The 24,744-nt window shown below is 46.4% G+C and overlaps 1 protein-coding gene across 6 annotated transcripts in view; it reads left to right on the plus strand.

Annotated features, from left to right (window-relative positions):
• Window positions 1-3,510: 3,510 nt before the first annotated feature.
• LOC137429812 (tropomodulin-3) overlaps window positions 3,511-24,744 on the plus strand; it is a 125,328-nt gene continuing 104,094 nt past the window's right edge. The window contains exons 1-4 of one of the 6 annotated variants that reach the window (XM_078779891.1): window positions 3,682-3,805; window positions 13,925-13,983; window positions 14,247-14,376; window positions 14,965-15,054. The gene's annotated coding sequence lies outside the window, so the exon portion shown is untranslated. Of the gene's footprint in view, window positions 3,806-13,924; window positions 13,984-14,246; window positions 14,377-14,964; window positions 15,055-24,744 lie in introns of all 6 variants that reach the window. The other 5 variants (XM_078779889.1, XM_078779888.1, XM_078779890.1 and 2 more) reach the window with 5 other exon arrangements.

A 24,744-nucleotide genomic window follows, 5' to 3' on the forward strand; every position in this document is an offset into this window, starting at 1 on the left:
AAACTTGGGTTACTTGGAAAAAAAGAGGATTGCTTCAACCTCAATAATCTGTTTGGTAATGTTGGATGAGGATATGTAAGAGACAATCTACACATTGCGTGTGTCATTAACATATGAAAATGAAGTAAGGTGAATAAGTGTCGAGGTGGGGTCAAACGTTTAAACACTGCTATATTTGGATAAAGCAACAACACTTAGTTTGTCGATCATCTAATATGTAGATGGAGTCGATTTGTACCATGCATATGAAGGGGATCATGGATCATCTATTTCATACCCGAAGGCCCATGACCATGGATCATCTATTTCATACACTGATGGACCATGGATCATCTATTTCATACACTGATGGACCATGGATCATCTATTTCATACACTGATGGACCATGGATCATCTATTTCATGCACTGATGCACCATGGATCATCTATTTCATACACTAATACTCTAATGGACCATGGATCATCTATTTCATGCACTGATGGACCATGGATCATCTATTTCATACAATGATGGACCATGGATCATCTATTTCATGCACTGATGGGCCATGGATGATCCATTTCATACACTGATGGACTATGGATCATCTATTTCATACACTGATTGACCATGGATCATCTATTTCATAGACTGATGGACCATGGATCATCTATTTCATACACTGATGGAGCATGGATCATCTATTTCATACACGAATGGACCATGGATCAATGGATCATCTATTTCATACACTGATGGACGATGGATCATCTATTTCCTACACTGATGCACCATGGATCATCTATTTCATACACTGATGGACCATGGATCATCTATTTCATACACTGATGGACCATGGATCATCTATTTCATACACTGATTTTTCATCTATTTCATACACTGATGGACCATGGATGATCTATTTCATACAATGATGGACCATGGATCATCTATTTCATACACTGATGGACCATGGATCATCTATTTCATGCACTGATGCACCATGGATCATCTATTTCATACAATGATGGACCATGGATCATCTATTTCATGCACTGATGGGCCATGGATGATCCATTTCATACACTGATGGACTATGGATCATCTATTTCATACACTGATTGACCATGGATCATCTATTTCATGCACTGATGGGCCATGGATGATCCATTTCATACACTGATGGACTATGGATCATCTATTTCATACACTGATTGACCATGGATCATCTATTTCATAGACTGATGGACCATGGATCATCTATTTCATACACTGATATATCATCTATTTCATACACTGATGGAGCATGGATCATCTATTTCATACACGAATGGACCATGGATCAATGGATCATCTATTTCATACACTGATGGACGATGGATCATCTATTTCCTACACTGATGCACCATGGATCATCTATTTCATACACTGATGGACCATGGATCATCTATTTCATACACTGATTTATCATCTATTTCATACACTGATGGACCATGGATCATCTATTTCATACACTGATGGACCATGGATCATCTATTTCATACACTAATGGACCATGGATCATCTATTTCATACACTGATGGATCATCTATTTCATACACTGATGGACCATGGATCATCTATTTCATACACTGATGGACCATGGGTCATCTATTTCATACACTGATGGATCATCTATTTCATACACCAATGGACCATGGATCATCTATTTCATACACTAATACACAAATGGACCATGGATCATCTATTTCATACACTGATGCACCATGGATCATCTATTTCATACACTGATTGACCATGGATCATCTATTTCATACACTGATGGACCATGGATCATCTATTTCATACACTGATGGACCATGGATCATCTATTTCATACACTGATGGACCATGGATCATCTATTTCATACACTGATGGACCATGGATCATCTATTTCATACACTGATGGACCATGGATCATCTATTCCATACACTGATGGACCATGGATCATCTATTTCATACACTAATACACTAATGGGCCATGGATCATCTATTTCATACACTGATTGACCATGGATCATCTATTTCATACACTGATGGACCATGGATCATCTATTTCATACACTGATGGACCATGGATCATCTATTTCATACACTGATGGACCATGGATCATCTATTTCATACACTGATGGACCATGGATCATCTATTTCATACACTGATGGACCATGGATCATCTATTTCATACACTGATGGACCATGGATCATCTATTTCATACACTAATACACTAATGGGCCATGGATCATCTATTTCATACACTGATGCATCATGGATCATCTATTTCATACACTGATTGACCATGGATCATCTATTTCATACACTAATGGATCATATATTTCATTCACTGATGGACCATGGATCATCTATTTCATACACCGATGGACCATGGATCATCTATTTCATACACTGATGGACCATGGATCATCTATTTCATACACTAATGGATCATCTATTTCATTCACTGATGGACCATGGATCATCTATTTCATACACTAATGGACCATGGATGATCTGTTTCATACACTGATGGACCATGGATGATCTATTTCATACACTGATGACCATGGATGATCTGTTTCATACACTGATGGACCACGGATGATCTGTTTCATACACTGATGGACCATGGATGATCTATTTCATACACTGATGACCATGGATGATCTAGTTCATACACTAATGGACCATGGATCATCTATTTCATACACTAATGGACCATGGATCATCTATTTCATACACCAATGGACCATGGATCATCTATTTCATACACTAATGGACCATGGATCATCTATTTCATACACCAATAGACCATGGATCATCTATTTCATACACTAATGGACCATGGATCATCTATTTCATACACCAATGGACCATGGATCATCTATTTGATACACTAATGGACCATGGATCATCTTTCAGACACTGATGCACCATGGATCATCTATTTCATACACTGATTTATCATCTATTTCATACACTGATTTATCATCTATTTCATACACTGATGGACCATGGATGATCTATTTCATACACTGATGGACCATGGATCATCTATTTCATACACTGATGGATCATCTATTTCATACATTGATGGACCATGGATCATCTATTTAATAGACTGAGTTATGTTTTTTTTCCAAATATCCCTTTAGAGTTGAGAAACAGGTGAGTTAAATGGCGGTGCACCGATGGTCTGTGGAGATCTGAAACGTGCTTTTGGAGGAGGTTCCTGATAACCACGAATCAATGCGTCATCAGTCAGGGTTGTTGGAGAAAAAACAGGTTTTGAAGCTCCAAAAGAAAGAGGCAAAACTGATACAGACGCTGTAATATTGGTTCTGATGTGGAACGCTCTTGGAAGGCGTTCAGAACTCTGAACGTAAACGGTCTACCCTACCTTACATACCGACTGCAGTACTGTCGGTGGACGCGGACTCGCAGAGTTGAAAATCCACAACCCCTCAGCCTCCTCCCCATAAACACCCAGTGGATACTTGGCTGGCTCTATGATTTACAGATAATGTCTGTTTATAATGAATACATTTGAGATTTGACATCTGGGAATGACATTCATTAGGCAGTGATGTGATGAAACCCCCACGATCTATTTGTGGGGGAAGAAGAACCGCGCGCTTTTTTTCTGATTGGCTGGGCCGATGGACGGAAGGTGGGCGTGGTGGTGGTAGGTAGTTGGGGTGTTGCTCGCCTCAGCACGGGCGGCGGCACGACGGATTCATTGCGGGTGAACATCCGCTTCAACTGGCCGGCTCGAAGGCCTCGGCGGTAAGTCGAATACACTGTGTGTGTGTAGTGAAAACCACGTTTGTAACCTTCGAATTGTTCGACGCCATGAACATGATACAGCAACCTGTTTTCCTGTGACGACTTTTGCCTCCTAAATATATATATGGTTTTCTTGCAAACGCTGCATTATTGCTGTGTACCTGCTTGGACACGGTACTTTTATGATGAAGGACGCTTCTCGTTACTACAGCAATAGCACGTGTACATACGGTTACGGTGTACATACGGCGCGGTTATTTTAAGGTGCACGGAGGCGCGGTTAAGGTGTACGTACGGCCCGGTTAAGGTGTACGTACGGCCCGGTTAAGGTGTACGTACGGCCCGGTTAAGGTGTACGTACGGCCCGGTTAAGGTGTACGTACGGCCCGGTTAAGGTGTACGTACGGCCCGGTTAAGGTGTACGTACGGCCCGGTTAAGGTGTACGTACGGCCCGGTTAAGTTGTACGTACGGCCCGGTTAACGTGTACGTACGGCCCGGTTAAGGTGTACGTACGGCCCGGTTAAGGTGTACGTACGGCCCGGTTAAGGTGTACGTACGGCCCGGTTAAGGTGTACGTACGGCCCGGTTAAGGTGTACGTACGGCCCGGTTAAGGTGTACGTACGGCCCGGTTAAGGTGTACGTACGGCCCGGTTAAGGTGTACGTACGGCCCGGTTAACGCGTACGTACGGCCCGGTTAACGTGTACGTACGGCCCGGTTAACGTGTACGTACGGCCCGGTTAACGTACGTACGGCCCGGTTAACGTACGTACGGCCCGGTTAACGTGTACGTACGGCCCGGTTAACGTGTACGTACGGCCCGGTTAACGTGTACGTACGGCCCGGTTAACGTGTACGTTGTGGTTAAAGTGTTGGTGTGGTTAAACACGTGTATGTTGTGGTTAAAGTGTATGTTGTGGTTAAAGAGTATGGAGTGGTTAAAGTGTGAGGTGTGGTTAAAGTGTGAGGTGTGGTTAAAGTGGGAGGTGTGGTTAAAGTGTGAGGTGTGGTTAAAGTGTGAGGCGTGGTTAAAGTGCGAGGCGTGGCTGGAGTGCGAGGCGTGGCTGGAGTGCGAGGCGTGGCTGGAGTGCGTGGCGTGGTTGGAGTGCGAGGCGTGGTTGGAGTGCGTGGCGTGGTTGGAGTGCGTGGCGTGGTTGGAGTGCGTGGCGTGGTTGGAGTGCGTGGCGTGGTTGGAGTGCGTGGCGTGGTTGGAGTGCGTGGCGTGGTTGGAGTGCGTGGCGTGGTTGGAGTGCGTGGCGTGGTTGGAGTGCGTGGCGTGGTTGGAGTGCGTGGCGTGGTTGGAGTGCGTGGCGTGGTTGGAGTGCGTGGCGTGGTTGGAGTGCGTGGCGTGGTTGGAGTGCGTGGCGTGGCTGGAGTGCGTGGCGTGGCTGGAGTGCGTGGCGTGGCTGGAGTGCGTGGCGTGGCTGGAGTGCGTGGCGTGGCTGGAGTGCGTGGCGTGGCTGGAGTGCGTGGCGTGGTTAGAGTGCGTGGAGTGGTTAGAGTGCGTGGCGTGGCTAGAGTGCGTGGCGTGGCTAGAGTGCGAGGCGTGGCTATTCTGCGAGGCGTGGCTAGAGTGCGAGGCGTGGCTAGAGTGCGAGGCGTGGCTAGAGTGCGAGGCGTGGCTGCAGTGCGAGGCGTGGCTAGAGTGCGAGGCGTGGCTAGAGTGCGAGGCGTGGCTAGAGTGCGAGGCGTGGCTAGAGTGCGTGGCGTGGCTAGAGTGCGTGGCGTGGCTAGAGTGCGTGGCGTGGCTAGAGTGCGTGGCGTGGCTAGAGTGCTTGGCGTGGCTAGAGTGCGTGGCGTGGCTAGAGTGCGTGGCGTGGCTAGAGTGCGTGGCGTGGCTAAAGTGCGTGGCGTGGTTAAAGTGCGTGGCGTGGTTAAAGTGCGTGGCGTGGTTAAAGTGCGTGGCGTGGTTAAAGTGCGTGGCGTGGTTAAAGTGCGTGGCGTGGTTAAAGTGCGTGTCGTGGTTAAAGTGCGTGGCGTGGTTAAAGTGCGTGGCGTGGTTAAAGTGCGTGGAGTGGTTAAAGTGCAGGGTGTGGTTAAAGTGCAAGGTGTGGTGCAGCGCGGATAACCTCTCGTGTTACACATGAAGAGACAAAGCTTCAGATTGATTAACTTTTATCTCTTTATTATTTGTTCCACCACATTTGCTGTAGCACTTGGTGAATTACCTTCTGGTGGTTTGTTATAAATGGTTTGATTACATTTTTTTAGTATAAGGTGCCACACTTATTGTTAATAGGGCTCAAAGTGGGGTTGTGGGTGAGGGGGGTAATTTTATATCAACGTTTGGGGGTTATGTGGTTAATGATGTTTGCACGGATTTGCTTTTGCCCAGGAAGGATGGTCTGAATCCTGACATTGCTCTGAGGTTATAGGGGGTGCTGTTAGCTCAGGTGTTGTGAACTTTCAGGTGAACCTGCTGCTGTATTCTCCTTACCTGTAGAACGTAGGAATGCTTGTAATGTAGAATTATTGTTAGTCCTGTCTTTGACCACTGAACTGTTGTATAAACATAGTTTAAACAACGTCTCGTTTTGTCCCACAAACCACTTGAGGGTGAATCAGGGTGAATATTTTGCGTTACTGATTGGACCGTGAGTGACCATCACGACCCAGAACAGTATGTGCGGCCTTGAACTGGAACGATTGTGGCGGAGTGTATGCAATGCATTTGACGTGGATTCCATGGTCTGAGACATGATTCTGAGTACAGCATACTTGGGGGAGGATGGCGGTGTATGCTGGCCCATCACGGAGCAGTTCCGGTGGATTTGTGCTCAATAAAACCCGAGTATAGATTCCCATTGTCTGTCGTCATGGATCTAAATGTGTTACAGCCCTGGGAGATGTTGCAAAGCAATCCCGACGGTGTGAGGAGTCAGACGAATGAGATGGAGGACGATACAAGTCTGATCGAGCCTTTTGGGGGAGGTTGGTGTTCTGAAACATTGAGCTTCAGGTAGTGGTACCCGTGCTGGCCACCTGCTCAACCTGGAATGTACAGCTCCACAGCTCCTGAATGGATTTTGACCCAAGAGAGTGCACCGTTGCTCCGATCCAGTGACTATCTGAACTCTAAACCCTGAAGTTGAACCCAAAACCCCCATACCCTCTCCCTTTCTTTCTGCCCTGAAACCGAGGACCTTTTACTCTTGAGGCGTATATTGCTCATTACTTTTGTTGCTTGTTCAAGCTTCAGACCTGGCTCTCTGAATTCCTCCACCCCACACAGTCTACACGTTGCTACCAATGGATCTATTTATACTGTCAGCCACTGCAAGAGGTTCAATCTCTTGGACATGTAGGCCTCACCATCATCCATGACACCTCCTGTGCTGACCATGTCGCCAAGCTGGCCTCCAAATCCTGCCACAGACTGGGTATCCTCTGTCGTTCCTATGAATTCCTTGGAGAATCAGAACTACTCAAAGCCTACAGGACCTCTATCCGTAGCTCAAGGGAATACTGCTCTCCCCTAATGGCTGAGGCCCAAGCATTACATCAGTTTGTTCTGAAATCTGTTTAAATCTCGAGTGCTCGACGTTCTTGGCATCTCCCAAGATGAGGATGAAACTGAAGTGCGAGTTCAGGAAATCTGAGTAAATTATTTCTCGTCACGGGAGACTGCATTTATTCCACTTTCCTAAAATTGCACAAAGCCTGTTGCTCTCACATCAGCGACCTCTTCTTTTGTTGCCATCAAAGGTAGACGGAGGTTATGTTTTCACGTCTGTCTGTCTCTGTCTGTATGTCTGTCTGTTTATTTGTTTGTCTGTGAGTAGGATATCTCATAACGTTGTGGATGGTTTATGACAAAACTATGTGGATGCGTTGGGTAGGTGACAAGAATGAGCCGATTAGATTTTGGTTCAGGTCAGAATCCAGTTCCAGGCCTATCAGTGGATAAAAAAAAAACCACTTTTAGAGGCCATTTTTCCCCGCAAAGCGGGGGTTGGCCTTTTTCGGGGACCGTGGTTGTTGTTTTTTGGTCCCCTTTTTGAAGCGATGTTTTACGGCCGGATGCCCTTCCTGCCGCCAACCCTTTTTGTCGCCTTTTACGACAAACAGGGAATTACCAGTGAACTGGTACTCAATTAGCTGACCTCGGAAGGATGACAGGCTGAGTCAACCCCCCTGGCGTTAATTCAGCGATCGACCGGGATTCGATCCCAGCATCCTAGGATCCTAGGTTCCTAGGATCCTAGGCCTATCAGTGGATACAAACCATAAACTGTTCAGCTGGGCAGAGGGCGGAAGTAGATGATTTTGCTTTTGCTTTTATATATTTATATATATACAGACTTGCCATTTAATATGGAATATTTATTTTGTGGGGTGAACTTACTTTTCAAGATGATTTAGAACCAAAAGTTCATTGGAATTATGTTGAAATTATTCTCGATTTTGTTAATGTGACCTTTAAAAGAAACAAAAACGACATTTCACATTTCGAAACAAATAAATTGATCCTTGAAAGTGATGTAAACTGATATCGAACTCAATTCATGGACAGTACTGTGTTAAACTTCTGTACGTTTTCCAGAAGTATCTCTTTATTTTGCACATCAGCCCAAATTTTTTTTAACAAAAACAAAAGTTAAATTACGACTGGGATTACGGACAGTAAAATTACAGTTCCGTACTTCGTGTAACCCCCACGAGCATTCAGGAGAGCGCGTACACGTTGAGGCATGCTGTTCACGAGATTTGCCAAGGTTTGGACAGGAATCGCTTGCCATGCAGTGACAATAGCCTGCTGCAATTCACGCACAGAGGTCGGCTGCTGGTCCAAGTGGTCGATTTGACGCGTTAATTCTGCCCACAAGTTCTCTATCGGATTCATATCCGGGGACATGGCAGGCCACTCCATATGCTCTACACCGCGGTCAGCAAGAAAGTGTTGGAGCATGCGAGCACGATGAGGCCGTGTATTGCCATCTTGGAAGACAAAGTTTCCTCGAAAGGCTGCACGAGCAAATGGAAGCAATGTTTCTTCCAGAATGGCCCTGTACTTGAACTGGTTCAGGTTTCCATTCAGAACAACCAGGACAGTTTTGCCCCCTGCATGAAAAGCAGCCCAAACGGTCACCCCACCACCTCCAGCTTGGACTCTTGGCACTATACAATCTTTGTTGTAGGCTTCATGCACTTGTCTGTGCACTCGGACGCGGCCATCTTGACGATAGAGCAGAAATCTAGACTCGTCACTGAAGATCACGTGATTCCAGTGTCCTGGCTGCCATTGACGGTGCTCTCTGGCCCACTGCAATCGGCGCTGGCGGTGTTGTCTGGTCAGGCGTGGCTTTCTCAGGGGACGCCTGGCACAAGAGCCTGCTTGAACCAGTCGTTGGTTGACTAGCCTTCTGGATACAGGCACATTTGTCAGTTGCTGCCACTCAGCCCGAAGCCGATTAGCTGACTTGGTACGGCCATTGCGGACTAACCGGTGCAGCTGGCGATCATCCCTCCTTGTGGTTCTGCGGGGACGTCCTGGCCTCGGTATTGGAGTAGGGACACCCCTCTGAGCATTTCGTTTCAGGATCTTTGACACCTGACCTTGAGTGATGCCATACTGCCGAGCAATAGCACCCTGTTTCATGCCGTAATTTCGTAAAGCCACCACTCCATGACAAACAGCATTGTCGAGTTGACGGACCATCTCCAGAGGAAGCGGCGATAACTTTTGGAGATGTGCAGCAGTTGTTTTCCACTAATACAGAACGCAACAACCCTTGTATACCCGACTGAAGCCAATCATCAAATGCACCTGTCCGTACATTTTGCCACGCCACCTGTGATATAATCCTGTTGTTGGCTTCTTGCTGCGACAGACAATCAGTGACAGGGTTCTTTTAACAAATAAATCACCAAAGTGTAAATGAAACTCACTAGATTGATATACTGAGTTAAGAAATTAAACCCAAGTCAAGAAAAAAAAAAATTCCATATTAAATGCCAAGTCTGTATATATACACTGGTATAAATCCCATCAAATAATAATCTTGTTACATACACGTCAGGTGGGTCAGCGACAACCATTGACTACCTGATGGTGCGTAGGCGAGATAGGGGGCACCTCCGGGACACAAAGGTGATCCCGGGGGAGGAGGCTGTTTCACAGCACCACTTGGTTGTCTGCGACATAAGGGTGAAAGGTGTGAGGAGAGCTCGGCGGGTGAAGTACCAACCGAGAATGAAGGTGTGGATGTTGAAAGAGGTGACAGTGAGGGAGGCATTAAAAGAGAGGCTGAGTATGGTGGAGGATGGTGTGGTTGAGCTTGAAAGTGGTTGGATGTCAATGAAAGATAGGAGCCGTTGGTGAGGTATGTGGATGGACAAAAGGACCACCGAGGCACTTGGAAACATGGTGGTAGGATGATGAAGTTGGAAAGAGGATTGACGAGAAGAGGAACCAGTTCAAGGAGTGGCAGAAGGCGAACGGTCCGGGGCCAGAAAATGCAGAACATGCAAGTTTAAGGCAGCCAAGAAGGCTGCAAAGAAAGAGGTAGCAAAGGCGCAGGAGGCATATAGGAAAATGTTCGGAGAACGCTTAGATTTGGAAGAGGGTCAGAGAGGTATTCAGGATTGCAAAGCAGATAGCGAAAGAGGTGTGATGTGATGGGGGTGAGTTGCTTGAAGGATGAAGTGGGACAAATCGTTGTGGACCCAGATGGAATTAAAGGAAGATGGAAGAGATATATGGAAATGCTGTTGAATGCAGTGAATGAATGGGATGGCAACATAGAGAGTAACCCAGTTTTAGGACCGGCAGAGAAGATAACTGAGAAGGAAGTTGAGGAAGCGATGAAAGCAATGAAGAGTAGAAAAGCGGGAGGGCCGACGGGAGTTGTGGGAGATATGTTGAAGGCAGCAGGAAGTTGGGGTGTGAAGAGAATGACAGAGATCTGTAATGTGGTGGTGAAAGAAGGCAGCATTCCAGTAGATTGAGAATTGAGTACCCTCATCCCTCTATACAAGGGGAAAGGTGACCCTCTGGACTGTGGCTCGTATTGAGCGATGAAGTTATTGGAGCATGGAATGAAGGTATTGGAAAGGGTGTTGGAGAGGAGGATAAGGAAGAAATTGAAGATTGACGAAATGCAGTTTGGATTTATGCCAGGAAAAGAAATGACAGATGCGCTTTTTGTTGTAAGGCAGTTGCAGGAGAAGTACATGGAGAAGAGGAAGAAGTTGTTTCTTGGGTTTGTTGATCTGGAGAAAGTATTCGATCGGGTTCCACGCGAAGTAATGACATGGACATTGAGGAAGTTAGGAGTGGAGGAATGGTTGATCAGAGTCGTGATGGCAATGTACAAAAGAGCACGCACAGCTGGAAGGGCGAAGGACGGGAACAGTGGTGAGTTTGAGGCAAAGGTGGGCATGCATCAGGGGTCGGTACTAAGTCCACTACTATTTGTAGCTGTGATGGAGGTGCTGGCTCAACGTAAAGGAGGGTTTACTGTGGGAGTTGTTGTATGCAGATGATCTGGTGTTGATTGCAGAAAGTATGGATGGATTGAAGGAGAAGATGAACAAGTGGAAGGAATGTAAGGAGACAAAAGGTCTGAAGGTGAATATCGGAAAGACGAAGGTGATGGCAAGTGGTAAAGCATGTGGTGAGGTGGAAAGAATTGGGAAGTGGCCGTGTGCTGTGTGCAGGAAGGGTGTCAGAGTGAACTCCATTCAATGTACAATGTGCGCTGAGTGGGTTCATCAAAAATGTCGTGGTCTGAGAAGGTCATTAACCAGTGTGGCAGCTACATTCAAGTGCAAGGTATGCACAGAGGGATCTGCAGATGGAGGAAATGTTGAGTTGGATCTTGGAGACGGTGTGAAGCTGGAAGGTGTGAAAACATTTTGCTGCCTAGGAGACATGGTGAATGGAGAAGGTGGATCAGACTCGGCAACGGTTGCTCGAGTGAGATGTGCATGGAAGAAGTTTCGGGAACTGAGTGGCGTGCTGATGAGGAGGAGAGTGTCGTTGAAGCTGAAGGGAAAGGTGTATGCTGCATGTGTGAGAAGTGTTATGATTTATGGGAGCGAGACATGGGTAATGAACGTAGAGCAGCAACGAAGGCTGGAAAGGGTGGAAATGCGAATGGTTCGGTGGATATGTGGAGTATCGTTGAGAGAGAGGAAGACAAATGATGAATTGCGAAAGATGATGGGAATAGAGCCTGTGAAGAGAAACGGGTTGAGATGGTTTGGTCATGTGTTGAGGAAGGATGAAAGTGACTGGTTGAGAAGAGTGATGGAAATGAATGTAGAAGGAAGTAGAGGACGGGGAAGACCGAGAAAGACTTGGCTAAAGATGGTGGAAGAAGAAATGTGGGCAAGGGGGTTAAACAAGGGGAGATGCAGAAAATAGGGCAAAATGGAGAAGATTGACATGGGGACCGCAAGGCCTTACCCCCGCTCAAGCAGGTAAAATGGCCTTAAAATGCCTGTTGTTGTTTTGTTTTTGTGATGAACCGTTTGGTTGGTTGGGATGCGTTCTATTTGATAGGCAGAACAGTGCAATGGCTTGATTGTTTTGAAAATAGCTGAGGAAGACTGTTGCAGAATGGGTGGGGCACTTGGCAGTGACACTGTACAATGAGAAAATTTATACCGCTTTCCTGAACCCAAAGCGATGTACATTGGATAGAGTTTGTTGCTTTAGCATTTCTTAACGTCTTGAGGTCGAAGGTTTTGTGTTACCGCTTTTATAGATAACAATAATCATTCAAATAGTGTTTTTACAAAACAGATTAGAAAACATCTCTGCCAAATTTCATCCGAATCCGTCCACTACCTTTTGAAATATCTTGTTCACAGACAGACAGACAGACAGACAGACAGGGGTGAAAACATAGCCTCCATCCACCTTTGGTGGTGGATGTGATGAAAGCTGTTGGTCCAGTTATGAACAAATCTTGTACCTTCCCCTCCTCCATATCTTATATTTGAATCAAGAAGAAGCCCTTTCTGCTGCAATCCCTGTGGGGTCTATCCTTTTTGCCTGTGTCCATTCACTTCTGGTATAGTGCCGTGTCATGTCCGAGTACCGGAAGCATATCAACTAAGATGTTTTGTAAACCCACACTGGTTTTGCGATGTAACAATGCGGTTTTATTTGTTCAAAGTGTTTAGTTGGGTCATAACCCAACCATGCAGAATAGACCGATGGGACCAGGGGATAATGCTTGAGAGATAAGAAGAGCAGAGGTGGCACTAAATGAAGGCAGTGGCCTTTCACTCAGAGAGTAGTTGATGCATGGAATGGTCTCCCTGGAAAGATAGTGACAGCAGTAACGGTGGATAGGTTTAAAGTATAATTAGATCGGTACATAGAAGCATTGGGATTAGGGGAGTAAATTAATATTGGCAGAGACTACACATGACTGGCCTGATAAGCCTGGTGTTGGCTTAACGGTTAAGGTGGCTGGCTTGAGATCTTCGGATGCTGAGTTTGAGCCCCTGTTGTGCTGTTGAAATAACACCAGGTGGGTTGACTCAGCCTGTCGTCCTTCCGAGGTCAGCAAAATGAGTACCAGCTTTTACTGGTAATAGGGGGCATTGCATCAGTGGCACAGCCACACCCCCAGAAAATGATACAACCAGAAGTCACAGTCTGCATACGAACCACCACCATGGGCCTGATGGCCTCTTCCTGCATTGAAGTTCCTTGTTTTTTTTCCTTGTATTCTTTTTTTCCCCAAGAGCTATGTTCCCTCTTCATTTGTCTGTCCCTCCTGGTATGAATACTAGTTAATTGTGTTGTTGATGTTGTTAGGTGTGGGTTTGTTTCCAAACACGCGGATCCAGTTTCAGTTGCCCTCTGTAGCACCACTGTTTTTGTATATTTTACCTCTAGATTCTTTTCATTTGGTAGATTTTACACATCAGTATTTTACTAATCAACAGGGATGTGCTAGTTGTGTTATAAAGCAGTAATGTTTTTGCGATGCCATTCTACTTTCTGTACCCACGGTGAAGCTAACGCTTTGATGAAATTAAATTGTTCTGTTTCGTCGCTTTCAGACGTATTTCTTGCAGGACAAAGATTTACTGGAATGACCTAAGAAAGGAAATGCCATTAAGCCAGTGCTTTCTTTTTTCTTTTTCTTTTTCGCAGCCACACCCTTCATCCAACCCCCACCCTCGATGTCAAAACGCTGACCGTTTGGCTATGCGGTAGGGTTCCTGAGTCGTATTTTCTCGTCGGATCACGTTGTGACATTATGAAGTTTTACGTTCAAACTATTTGTTCTACTGTCAGAAATGATTAGTGGTATTTTAGCTTGTTTATAAGTGTCAATATCTTAACTCCTCCCCTTCCTCCCCGGCTCACTTGCCCTTCCACCTCTGGAGAGTTATGTGGACATGAAAGGTCTGCATGTTGACCAATGCTCGTTCTTTACCTTTTCTGATATCTGGTGTGCCCCTTGATTGCCCAGCAGTGCCATGACAACGCAAGTTGTTTCATCTGGAGCTGATCAAAATGTTTCCTGAATGGGAAGCACATGTTTTTGCTTAGAGGTGCAGTCTCTTTCCACTCGGTGGATTCCATTACGTCTCAATGGCACGGTCAGCAAGCCGGTTCTGAACATCCCGGGCCCCAACAACGAGATGTTTCTGAGACTATCAATATAATGTATCGTTTGACTAATCTGTTTAAAGTAAAGGCCATTACATGTTTGACACTTTGGCCTGATGGGCTGAGTGCAATCTTTTTATTTTCTATTTCCTTGTGGGTTGCAGTCGATTGTTGTTTTAGTCTTTTCGTTTTTTTGGTCCATGGTATGTAAGAAATTAGTGAGACCTGAATACACACTGTATCTCTGTCTTGTGAAAATCGTGCTGTAATACACACTTGGCTCTGCTGGCATTTTCCTGCTTTTCTTTCCCTTTTGTTTCACCCTTCCCAAAGGAATGGGAGAGGCTATTGCAATCTATCTTTGTTAAATGTGTCTGCATGCAGATCTCCTTTTATATAGATTGTAAATTCACAGATCTAATGCAATCTGTATACCATGGAGAGTGGAGATTGGTGAGACTGTATTGCTTAATGCTCAGTCTTGTTCTTTTATGCTTCTACCTCTTTGCATTCCTGGTGTCCAGTTTTATTTAAATTGGGGTATTTTTTTTTCGTGTGTCCATTTTCTCCTGCTGCAGGAAGCAATGAAGGCAGAAACAGTGCTACCCAGTTTTCATGTTGTGAAAATCCGTGTCTTTTGCACACATTGCGGTCCATGGCAATGCCCAGTTAAGTGTCTTCAAAACTATGGATTCAGATTTGCGAAACAAAACAGGCCTTTCAGTGAGCTGTGAAAACATATTAACGTGCTTGGGAAAGAAAGTTAATAATTGTATGTGCTGCGATGACACTTGGTGCTTGGGTTCAGCCTTCACCGATGATGAAACCATTTCGTTTTTGTCCGTTTAAGTCAAATGTTAAGGTCACTGTTTCAAATCAACATTTTGGGGCATCTACCTTAGGTCGAGACCGTTTATTCCTGATACGTGAAACATCCTGCAACCATGCTTACCAAAAACATACTTTTGGAATGCCGGCCGAATTTTCCATCCAATCATCATGTGACTTTGTTAAATAAAAATTATCCATGGGTGGGTGCTCCAATGTTGAAAGGTTTGTCAATCGCTCAAGTGGTTGCGGAGAAAACAAAACAAATTGAAAAGCGAATTAATGTGGAAAAGTGAGGGCCTCAGCTGACGTTCCACAACATCGTCAAGGATGGTTGTGGCCACCCTTATACTCGTTTAAAGGGCAGAGCATGAACTTTGTTACAAAACTAGTGGGTCATTGCTAACGAAATTAACAGTTGGGAATCTACTAAGAAATAAATGCAATTATGGTGGAAATAGATCAAAAGGCCTGGAAGAACTGTTATCACACCACTGTTGTTACGAAACATTTGGTATGTGTGTCTGCACATGTCTCTGTTTATGTATTTTGGCAAAATAGCTATAAACATCAGAAAAGCTTAACAATAATATCTTGCACTGTGGGGTGGAGTTTTAGCTCTCATGAGAACCTGTCAAGATGTTTCTGTTCTTTCTTACAAATCATTAATTCCTGATGAAATGCAGGTCTTGAAATTATTTACTTTATAAATGCTGTGACATGCTGAAATTAATCTTCCGCCATGAGATTTCTTTATTTCTTTGGGTCATATTATTTATTTATTTATTGTGTTAGTAGCACAGAAGTTATAGATATATGTGATCGCCAAGGGAAAGCCTCTTGGTGATCGCCCGCGACGTACCCTTGACCCAAGATCCAATGATGGCCATATTCTTTTCGGACCAAGTTATGATCATTTTCAAAATTATTCAAGTTGTACTCAAATATAACTGTATAATACAATCAAATATAACTCAAATATAACTTCCCTGCAAATGTCTGCTGCTCTTCTTCTGCTCCAACAGGGTTCTTCTGATCATTTGCTTGCTAAAGTGGATATCTCTGGCCATTCTCAGAGAGCCTCCTCAGCGACGACAAGTCTGGCATTTCACTCAGGCCAACTTGCAATAAACCACCCACAAATTTTGCAAGGACCTATAACTTGCAGCAATAAAAGGAGGAAATGCAAAAAACAAAAACTCAAGAATCCCCTGGCTATTTCTAGAGTCGTCACGTTTATCTAAGAACTGCATGAAGATATGTGGGAATATGTGACAATGAGCTCTATATTTGCGATTTGTTTCTCCACTTATTCTGCTTTGAAAAGTAACGACACTCTTCAGAATATCTTGTACAATTGAGCATTGTCAAACTCTCCAATGAATTTTAAAACTCCTCTAAGGTTTGCCTCTGCTGAGAGAACCCCTACTGTTTGACCCCATTGAAGTAGAGCTGTTTTGTTTTGTGAGCCTGCTAGCCCGATTCACACGGATGGTACTTCCAAGTTCTCTGCAGGGTGTGTGCCACAAAGTCAAGGGAGTTTGCACCGGCACCACGACTCCCTCGAAAAATCCCCCCACCCCCCCCCCCCTCCTCTCAATTGTGAAAGAGTGCTTGGGCCTTGGCTTGGCTGTGGACCAACTAGGATGTGCCTCTGCCCTAAATCCTAATCCGTGCCTCTCACCATTGGATATCTCTTTGGAATATCTTGGTGTTGGCCTGATGGTGAAGGCGGCGGGCTTGGGATCCTAAGGTCCTGACTTTGAATCCCGTTGAATTAATGCCAAGTGGGGTTGACTCAGCCTGTCATCCTTCCGTGGTTGGTAAAATGAGTACCAGATAACTGGTTATGGAGAGGCATTGCATCAGCGGCAGACGCACCCACAGAAAAATGATGCAACTAGCAGCTGGGCCAACACATGTACATCCACTTGGTTCCCATCCTTGCAAGGGGAATGAGGTCCTAAGGTGAATGAAGTTTGGTCACAGGAGGAATGGATGGGGAGATGGTAATAGTCGTGTGTGTGTGTGTGTGTGTGTGTGTGTGTGTGTGTGTGTGTGTGTGTGTGTGTGTGTGTGTGTGTGTGTGTGTGTGTGTGTGTGTGTGTGTGTGTGTGTGTGTGTGTGTGTGTGTGTGTGTGTGTGTGTGTGTGTGTGTGTGTGTGTGTGTGTGTGTGTGTGTGTGTTAAAACAACTGGATCTACTCCACAAATTTGAGCAAATAAGCAAGAGCAGACCCAGTCTCGGGCAACGTTTCAGCCGGTTCACAGCAGGCTTCCTCGGGCCAATAGATTGTGGAGTTGATCGAGTTTTTTTTCTTCTTTCTGGTTGAAAGTGCCCTCTTTCTAAAATATATACAGTGGAACCTTGACTTACGAGTTTAATCCGTTCCGTGACCGAGCTCGTAACTCAAATTGCTCGTATCTCAAATCAAATTTCCCCATTGAAATGCATTGAAATGCTATTAATCCGTTCCAGCCCGCCAAAAACCACACCAATTTTTTTTTAAATATACAGTATATATAAAAATATCTCGCGCTTTATATTTCACCTGTATGCAGCATACAAGTTGGCAGGATGGCCTGGACTGGAGGTACGCACACTTGACTCTAAAGTCTAAACTGTCCAGCCTGGGTTTGAATCCCGACCCAGCTATAACCTGTCATGGGTGAATCACAGGCAGGGTGATTCATCAATGGGTGTACCGCTAAACTGGGCGCCCCGTTTGCGTCCCATTAGTTGTTGGATGTTAAGGATCTCACCGTGTTTTCCACAAAGAGAAGGCGAGCTATCGCCGGCACTCTGAACAAGTTGACGGCAGAGATACTGTACTTGCACGGCATGATAACCACGTGTCGCACGATCTCTTGTCATGGTCCACAAGATTATCACAGAGAGGTGCAGCTTCCAGCGTTTCGAGATCTGATCCAGGCCTATCCAACGAGACCGGTCCCAGCGTGTGTCCGTCTCAGACGGACCCGACAACGGCAGTGTTCGTTTTAACTCGATTCGATTCGAGCGCCGACGTGCCGGCGAACAAAACCGGTCATATCTTTTGAACGCGTGGCTCGATTTTTACAAAATAAACTTTTTCTTGAAGGTCTGAACCGTGCGCTCAAAACGATACCGAGTTTGACCCTGAGAGAGCCGTTTTGCGCCGGCAAAGGCGCCTTGTGTGACGTGAGGACCACGTCGTGCTGCATAGATTATCATAAATTATCATATCATTATCGGCGGCGTTATATATCATTAGCGCTATACGACAGAGATACTGTACGTGCACGTCAAGATAACCACGTGACCGGAGCCCACCTGGCGGCGGAAACTCAAAATAACCGAAATGCGAAAACTAAAATGCAGCGCTATACTACGACAGAGATACTGTACGTGCACGGCAAGATAACCACGTGACCGGGTGGCGAAAGCTCGTAACTCGGATCTCGGCTCGCATCTCAAAGCAATAAACTGCCAGAGTGACGGCTCGTATCTCGAAAAACTCGTAAGTTGGGGCACTCGTAAGTCGAGGTTCCACTGTATATATATTGTTGCGGATTTGAGAATCCTGTGTTTTTTTTTGTAAATATCACCCTCTGTAAGTAGTGTAATGATTCCTTGTAAATACCTCTGTTTTGTGTGTAAAGGTCAAAGGTCGTCCCCTTAGTTAATCCATCGCATGCACGTAGAGAATCATATACCCTTCTAAATAGTTATTTCTTATTCTATGTAGTTTAAGGCTCTGTTTCCCATTAGTTGACTCTGCATTGCACCGAGTTGAAATAAGATAGATCCCCTCTTTCAAATTCCCTCAAAGCCTCCCTTTCCAACTGCATTTGCCGCCATTACGGCGTGGTCAAGCCTCGGAGAAGAAGGGGGAGGAGCTATAACAAGGGCGTTGCCCACCCCTCGTCATCAGAAGGTGGAGCCAGCCAGCCCCGACCAGCCAATCAGGGCTGGTGAGATACCATCACGGGCATGGCGCGCATTGATCTCGAAGCGCGTTATAAAAGCGCCCGCGCAAGTCTATTGAAGAGTGGCGCGTAAGAGTTCACCTGAGGCAGTCCACCGGAGCCCAGTTGAGTCCAGTTGGAGCAGAGGACCGAGGAAGCCCCCCACAGCAGATGAGTAAGGAGTCCAGCGCAGCTGAACCAACCGCAGCTGAGTCCACCGCAGCTGGGTGGAGTTGAGCTTTAACGGCGGTTCGACCCACGGCCGCGAAGCAACGCCGCCGTGCGAACGGAAGTGTGGAGAGTCGGCGGCTGCTCACTCCCGGCCCGGCCGTTCTCCTGCATCCAGCTGAACCTTCCAACCCTGTGGTCCCACCTCCTCATCCGTCCAGCCATCCACCTCCTGCCATTCCTGTCATCATCCCCGTGTAAGTCTGACTGTCGTCTGTCTTTTGTCTTGTCCTGGGGTATAAGTTAAGCCTGTATAGATAAGTTAATATTTGCACTGTCTTCTTCTCCTTCTGTCTTTATTTTCGTATGTTTCCTTCTTCCTTGGTTTCTTTGGTCTTGTAAATATTAGTAATAAATTATATTTGTTCTTCCTTACCTTCTGGTTTCCTCACATCCGATCGTCTTTGTGATTTCCCCATTGAGTACCTGTGGCGTGATTTTGGCCAACGTTCAGAGTCGGGTTTAGTACTTGCTAACGGTTCGAGCCGCGGGCTGCCATCCGCTCGGCAAAATAACATCTTGTCCGCGGTCTCGAACGAGGTTGCTCACCTGCCTCTCTGGAGGGAGCGGGGCAGCTTCAGGACTCACGTCGGTCAGTCGCAGACAAGGGGATTAATCCCCCCTTGGTAAGGGGAAAAAGGGCTGACGGTGAGATCACCAACAACATATATATATATGTATATATATATATATATATATATATATATATATATATATATATATATATATTGTTGCGGTTTTGAGAACCACTCACTTGTAAATAATAACTCTTGTAAATATCCCATCATTTAATAAGTCGCACCCATAGTTAGGCCATATGCAACACGTAGGACACCATAGGACCGTCAGTTATTTCCTTAATATGTGTTTCAGATAAGGCTGTGTTCCCAATAGTTGAATCTGCGTTGCATTAATGAAATAAGATAGGCCCCATTCGCTTCTTTGCCAGCCGCTCTCTCTCCAAGCTATGCCAGTATGCGCCCCTACAGTCGGGGCTTGTCCCTCCCAATTCTATAACGCGCCTTCGCTTGCCAGCAGCGTTCGCTGCCTTGCTCCAAACGCCATTAACCACGCGGTCAAGCTTGGAGAAGAAGGGGGCGGAGCGCCAAGAACGAGGCGTGGCCCTGTCAAGGGCGGAGCCGGTGAGCCCTCGCTATCCAATCAGGGCTGGGAGAGGGGGAGAGTGAGAAGCTGTGTAAGGAGTTCACGAGCAGAGTGAGTGGGAGAGCCGCGCTAACAGAGAGGGCACGGACAGAGCTGCGTTGGGAGAGAGCTACGTTGGAACGAGCTGTGCTGGAGAACTCCTAATTCATATGAATTCATAGGAACTGCGGACTTGCGAAGGACTTCCCCCCCGCCATATGTAAGGTCCGGTCGCGCGCCAACGACACGCAAAGCTGCCTGCCATTCTTCGCCGCGGACCCGGAGCCTGGAACCATCTGCTTGGACCTTCTCCTCCTACCACTACCATCCTGTGTGAGTCTGTCTGTTTGTCTGGGGTTGTAAGTAAGACTGTTTAGATAAGCTTTCCCTGTGTCCTTTTGCTCTTGTATATTCCTTTCGTTTCTTCTTTTGGGTTTTTGTATATAATTAATAAACCCACTCTTTGTTCTTCTTATTTTCTGGGTTTTCTCTTATTCGATCGTTTGCGTCCTTTCCTTCAATTGAGTACCTGTGGCACGATAGGAACCGCTATAATCGGGTTTAGTGTTTGTTAACGGCCCGAGTCGCGGCTCGCTTCGCTCGGCGTATCCATTAACGCTGCGGCTCGGGTCAGAGTTATCTCTTCGCTTACGGCCGGTGGTAGTACTTAGGTAATAAGACTAATTGGGCTTACAACCCTACTTACCACTGACCGGAAGTGACGTCATAGCTTCCAGGATTGGGGGACGGCCAGCTTACAAGACAAGGGGACTAACCCCCCCTTGTTGAGGGGAGAGCCGACCCCCGAATCCGCAACTATATATATATATATATATATATATATATATATATCTTCTATATATATATATATATATATATATATATATATATATATATATATATATATATATATATATATATATATATAAATATATATAAAACACAGCGTGTGTGTGTGTAATGTTATGTTACCGATAGACTCCTAAACGGAGAGGCTCACGTACTTGATATTTGGCACAAACATGGCCATTGAGCCTGTGAAGAACATGGCCGACCTAAAAATTTATTTCATAATATTTTTTTTACCGTATTTTTACCTCAGCGCATTTCAGCGAGGAATATTATGACCGGAATGGCAGAGCAGCGCGCTGATTCGCTCAGAGCGATCACGTGATGTTCCAACTTTGCCGCCATAATCTCACAGTTATGCGTTCGCACGTAATTCAGTTTTTTCACATTTCAGCGAGGAACATTGCCATTCACACCACATAGGTTTTTTATTCTTTCATCTTTAGATCCATATTTTTTGCCATAACGTAGCGCATTATGGCTCTCTCGAGCTCGAGTTAGCCAATCACCTGGGAGCATGAGGCCACGTTGGCCACGCCCACGACACGACGCAGAGTTGCAATCGATCGCTCAGAGCGATCACGTGATGTTCCTTGCCGCGCGATTGGGTTTTTTCACATTTCAGCGAGGAACATTGCCATTTACACCACATAGGTTTTTTTTTCTTTCATCTTTAGATCCATATTTTTTTTTCAGCGAGGAATATTATACATGGAATCTGAATCGGTGGCAGAGTTCCCGTTCTCCGTTCCGGACCGTTCCGAACCCCGTTCGAACCCCGTTCGAACCCCGTTCCCCTCCCCTCCTCTTCCCCCTCCCCTCCCCTCCCAGCAATGCCGGGTACTTCCCCCCCCTCTCCTCCCCTCCCCCCCTCTCCTCCCCTCCCCCCCATTCCCCTCCCCTCCTCTTTCCTTCCCCCCCTCCCCCTCCCCCTCCCCCCTCCCCCCTCCCCCCTCCCCCTCCCCCGTCCCCCTCTCCTCCCCCACCCCTCCCCCTCTTCCCCCTCCCCCACCCCCTCCCCCTCTTCCCCCTCCCCCACCCCCTCCCCCTCTTCCCCCTCCCCCTCCCCCTCCCCTCCCTTCCCCCTCCCTCCCCCCTCCCCCTCCCACTCCCCCCTCCTCTCCCACTCCCCCCTCCCCTCCCCCTCCCGCCTCCCCCTCCCCCATCACCATCCCCCTCCCCCCTCTCCTCCCCCATCACCCTCCCCCTCCCCCTCTCCACCCCTCCCCCCTTCTCCTCCCCTCCTCCCTCCCCCTCCCCCCTCTTCTCTCATCCCCCCCTCTTCTCCCCTCCCCCCCCTCTTCTCCCCTCCCCCCCTCCTCCCCTCCTCCCCTCCCCTCCTCCCCTCCTCCCCTCCCCTCCCCCCCTCCTTCCCTCCCCTCCCCCCCCTCCCCTCCCCTCCCCTCCTCCTCGCTCCCCTCCCCCCCTCCTCTCTGTGTTGTGTTGTGTTGTGTTGTGTTGTCCTGTGTTGTCACTGAACTACTTTCTCAAACTTTTGTGAAATCGTACCAAACTTCTGGAATGCACATATCTCTCCCGTCGGTATGTCCTAAGGGTATTGTTTTTTTTTGAAAAATTTTCCAATTTTTTTTTTGGGGGGAATTTTTTTTTTCCAACTTCAATTGTTTATAAAATGTGATATCACGTATATTACAAATACATTTGTGCAAAATAATTGTTTGAATTATGATTGGTTTAAACCATGACAAAACGGCAACTCGGGTACAGTCATTTATCTATATAATATCTACACATCTGGGCAGTGTCTGTGTTCTCACTTAACGACTCCCTCAAACTTTTGTTTCCGTGGTTGTGAAGTGTTTTTAATAACGTTGTGGTGGTTTTGAATCACGTGGTGGTGAGGTATTTTGAATTATGTGGTGGTGAGGTGTTTTTAAATGACGTGGTGGTGAGGTGTTTTTAAATCACATGGTGGTGAGGTGTTTTGAATTAATTGGTGGTGAGGTATTTATAATTATGTGGTGGTGAGGTGTTTTTAATTAGGTGGTGGTGAGGTGTTTTGAATTAGTTGGTGCTGAGGTGTTTTGAATTACTTGGTGGTGAGGTGTTTTTAAATGATGTGGTGGTGAGGTGTTTTTAAATGACCTGGTGGTGAGGTGTTTTGAATTACTTGGTGGTGAGGTGTTTTGAATTACGTGGTGGTGAGGTGTAATCGTCCCAAACTTCCAGTCTGCACCTACCCCTTCCCTATGTATGTGCAGAGGGGTTCTTTCTTGAAAAAAAAACATTCAACCTAAATCTTCAACCTAAATTGCCTATAAAAATGTAATATCACAAACACAACAAATACATTTGTGCAAAGTAATTGTTTGTATTATGATTGGTGAAAATCATGACAACACAGCAACTCAGGTACAGTCATTAGCCTCAGTTAAAATAAGCCCATTCCTCAGTATCGATGCTTGTGAGGCGAGCGTAGCGAGCCGCGCCAAGCTAGTATATATTGTTACGGATACGGGGGACGGCTCTCCCGTTAGGAAGGGGTGATTAGCCCCTTGTCCTGTTAAGCTGGCCGTCTCCCTGGTCCTGGTACTTGTAACGCTATCCCGCGGGATGGAACGGATCAGGGTTATGGGCCCAGGGTCTATCCCGAATACCTTTATCCGTCCCTCCACAGACTAGGGAGACAAGTACCGCTCGAACCCCGGTTTGGATGGTCTAGTTAGTTGCCGAGCGGTTTTTAGCAACCCTAAGTTCGAGGCATTAGCCTTCACTAAACCCGATCCTGAACGTTGGCCGAATCGCGCCACGTACACTCAATATTGAAACCACTAAAGCGACCGAATGAGACTGAAGAAGAAGAAGAAGTACGGAGGAATAACAGGATTTATTAATTATTTACACAAGCCAAAGCAAAGAGAGCAGTCAAGGTTATATACAGAAAATGGAAGGAGCAGGAAACAGTGAAATCATTAGCTTACCTATACAAGCTTAATTAATAAACCCCAGGACAACGTTAAAGACAGACGGACGATCACACTTACACGGGAAATGCAGGCAGGAATGAATGGCTTGGAGATGGGTGGCTTTGAGAGGCAAGGAAGGTTCAGCGGGTACTGGGCACGGTCGGGCCAGAAGGCACCGCCGTCAAGAAGCCGAGCTTTGGTCCCAAACTGCGCGGGTGAAGTTCCTTTCTCCGTACTGCCTCGCGCGCTCCTTGCGTTGCCTCGGTCCGTTTTTCCTGCAGGGCGGCACGTCTCACGGCGGCTTGGTCACACCTGCTCATCTCCAGCGCATCTCCTGGACTCAGAACTCATCTCTCCTCTCAGCTCATCTGCATGGGGAGCGTCCCGCGGCGGGTTATATAGGCCCCGCCCTTCACCCTTTGTGAACCTCCCCCAA

This window comes from Myxine glutinosa, chromosome 6 (assembly GCF_964187855.1).
Source record: "Myxine glutinosa chromosome 6, kmMyxGlut1.1, whole genome shotgun sequence".
Taxonomy (NCBI): domain Eukaryota; kingdom Metazoa; phylum Chordata; class Myxini; order Myxiniformes; family Myxinidae; genus Myxine; species Myxine glutinosa.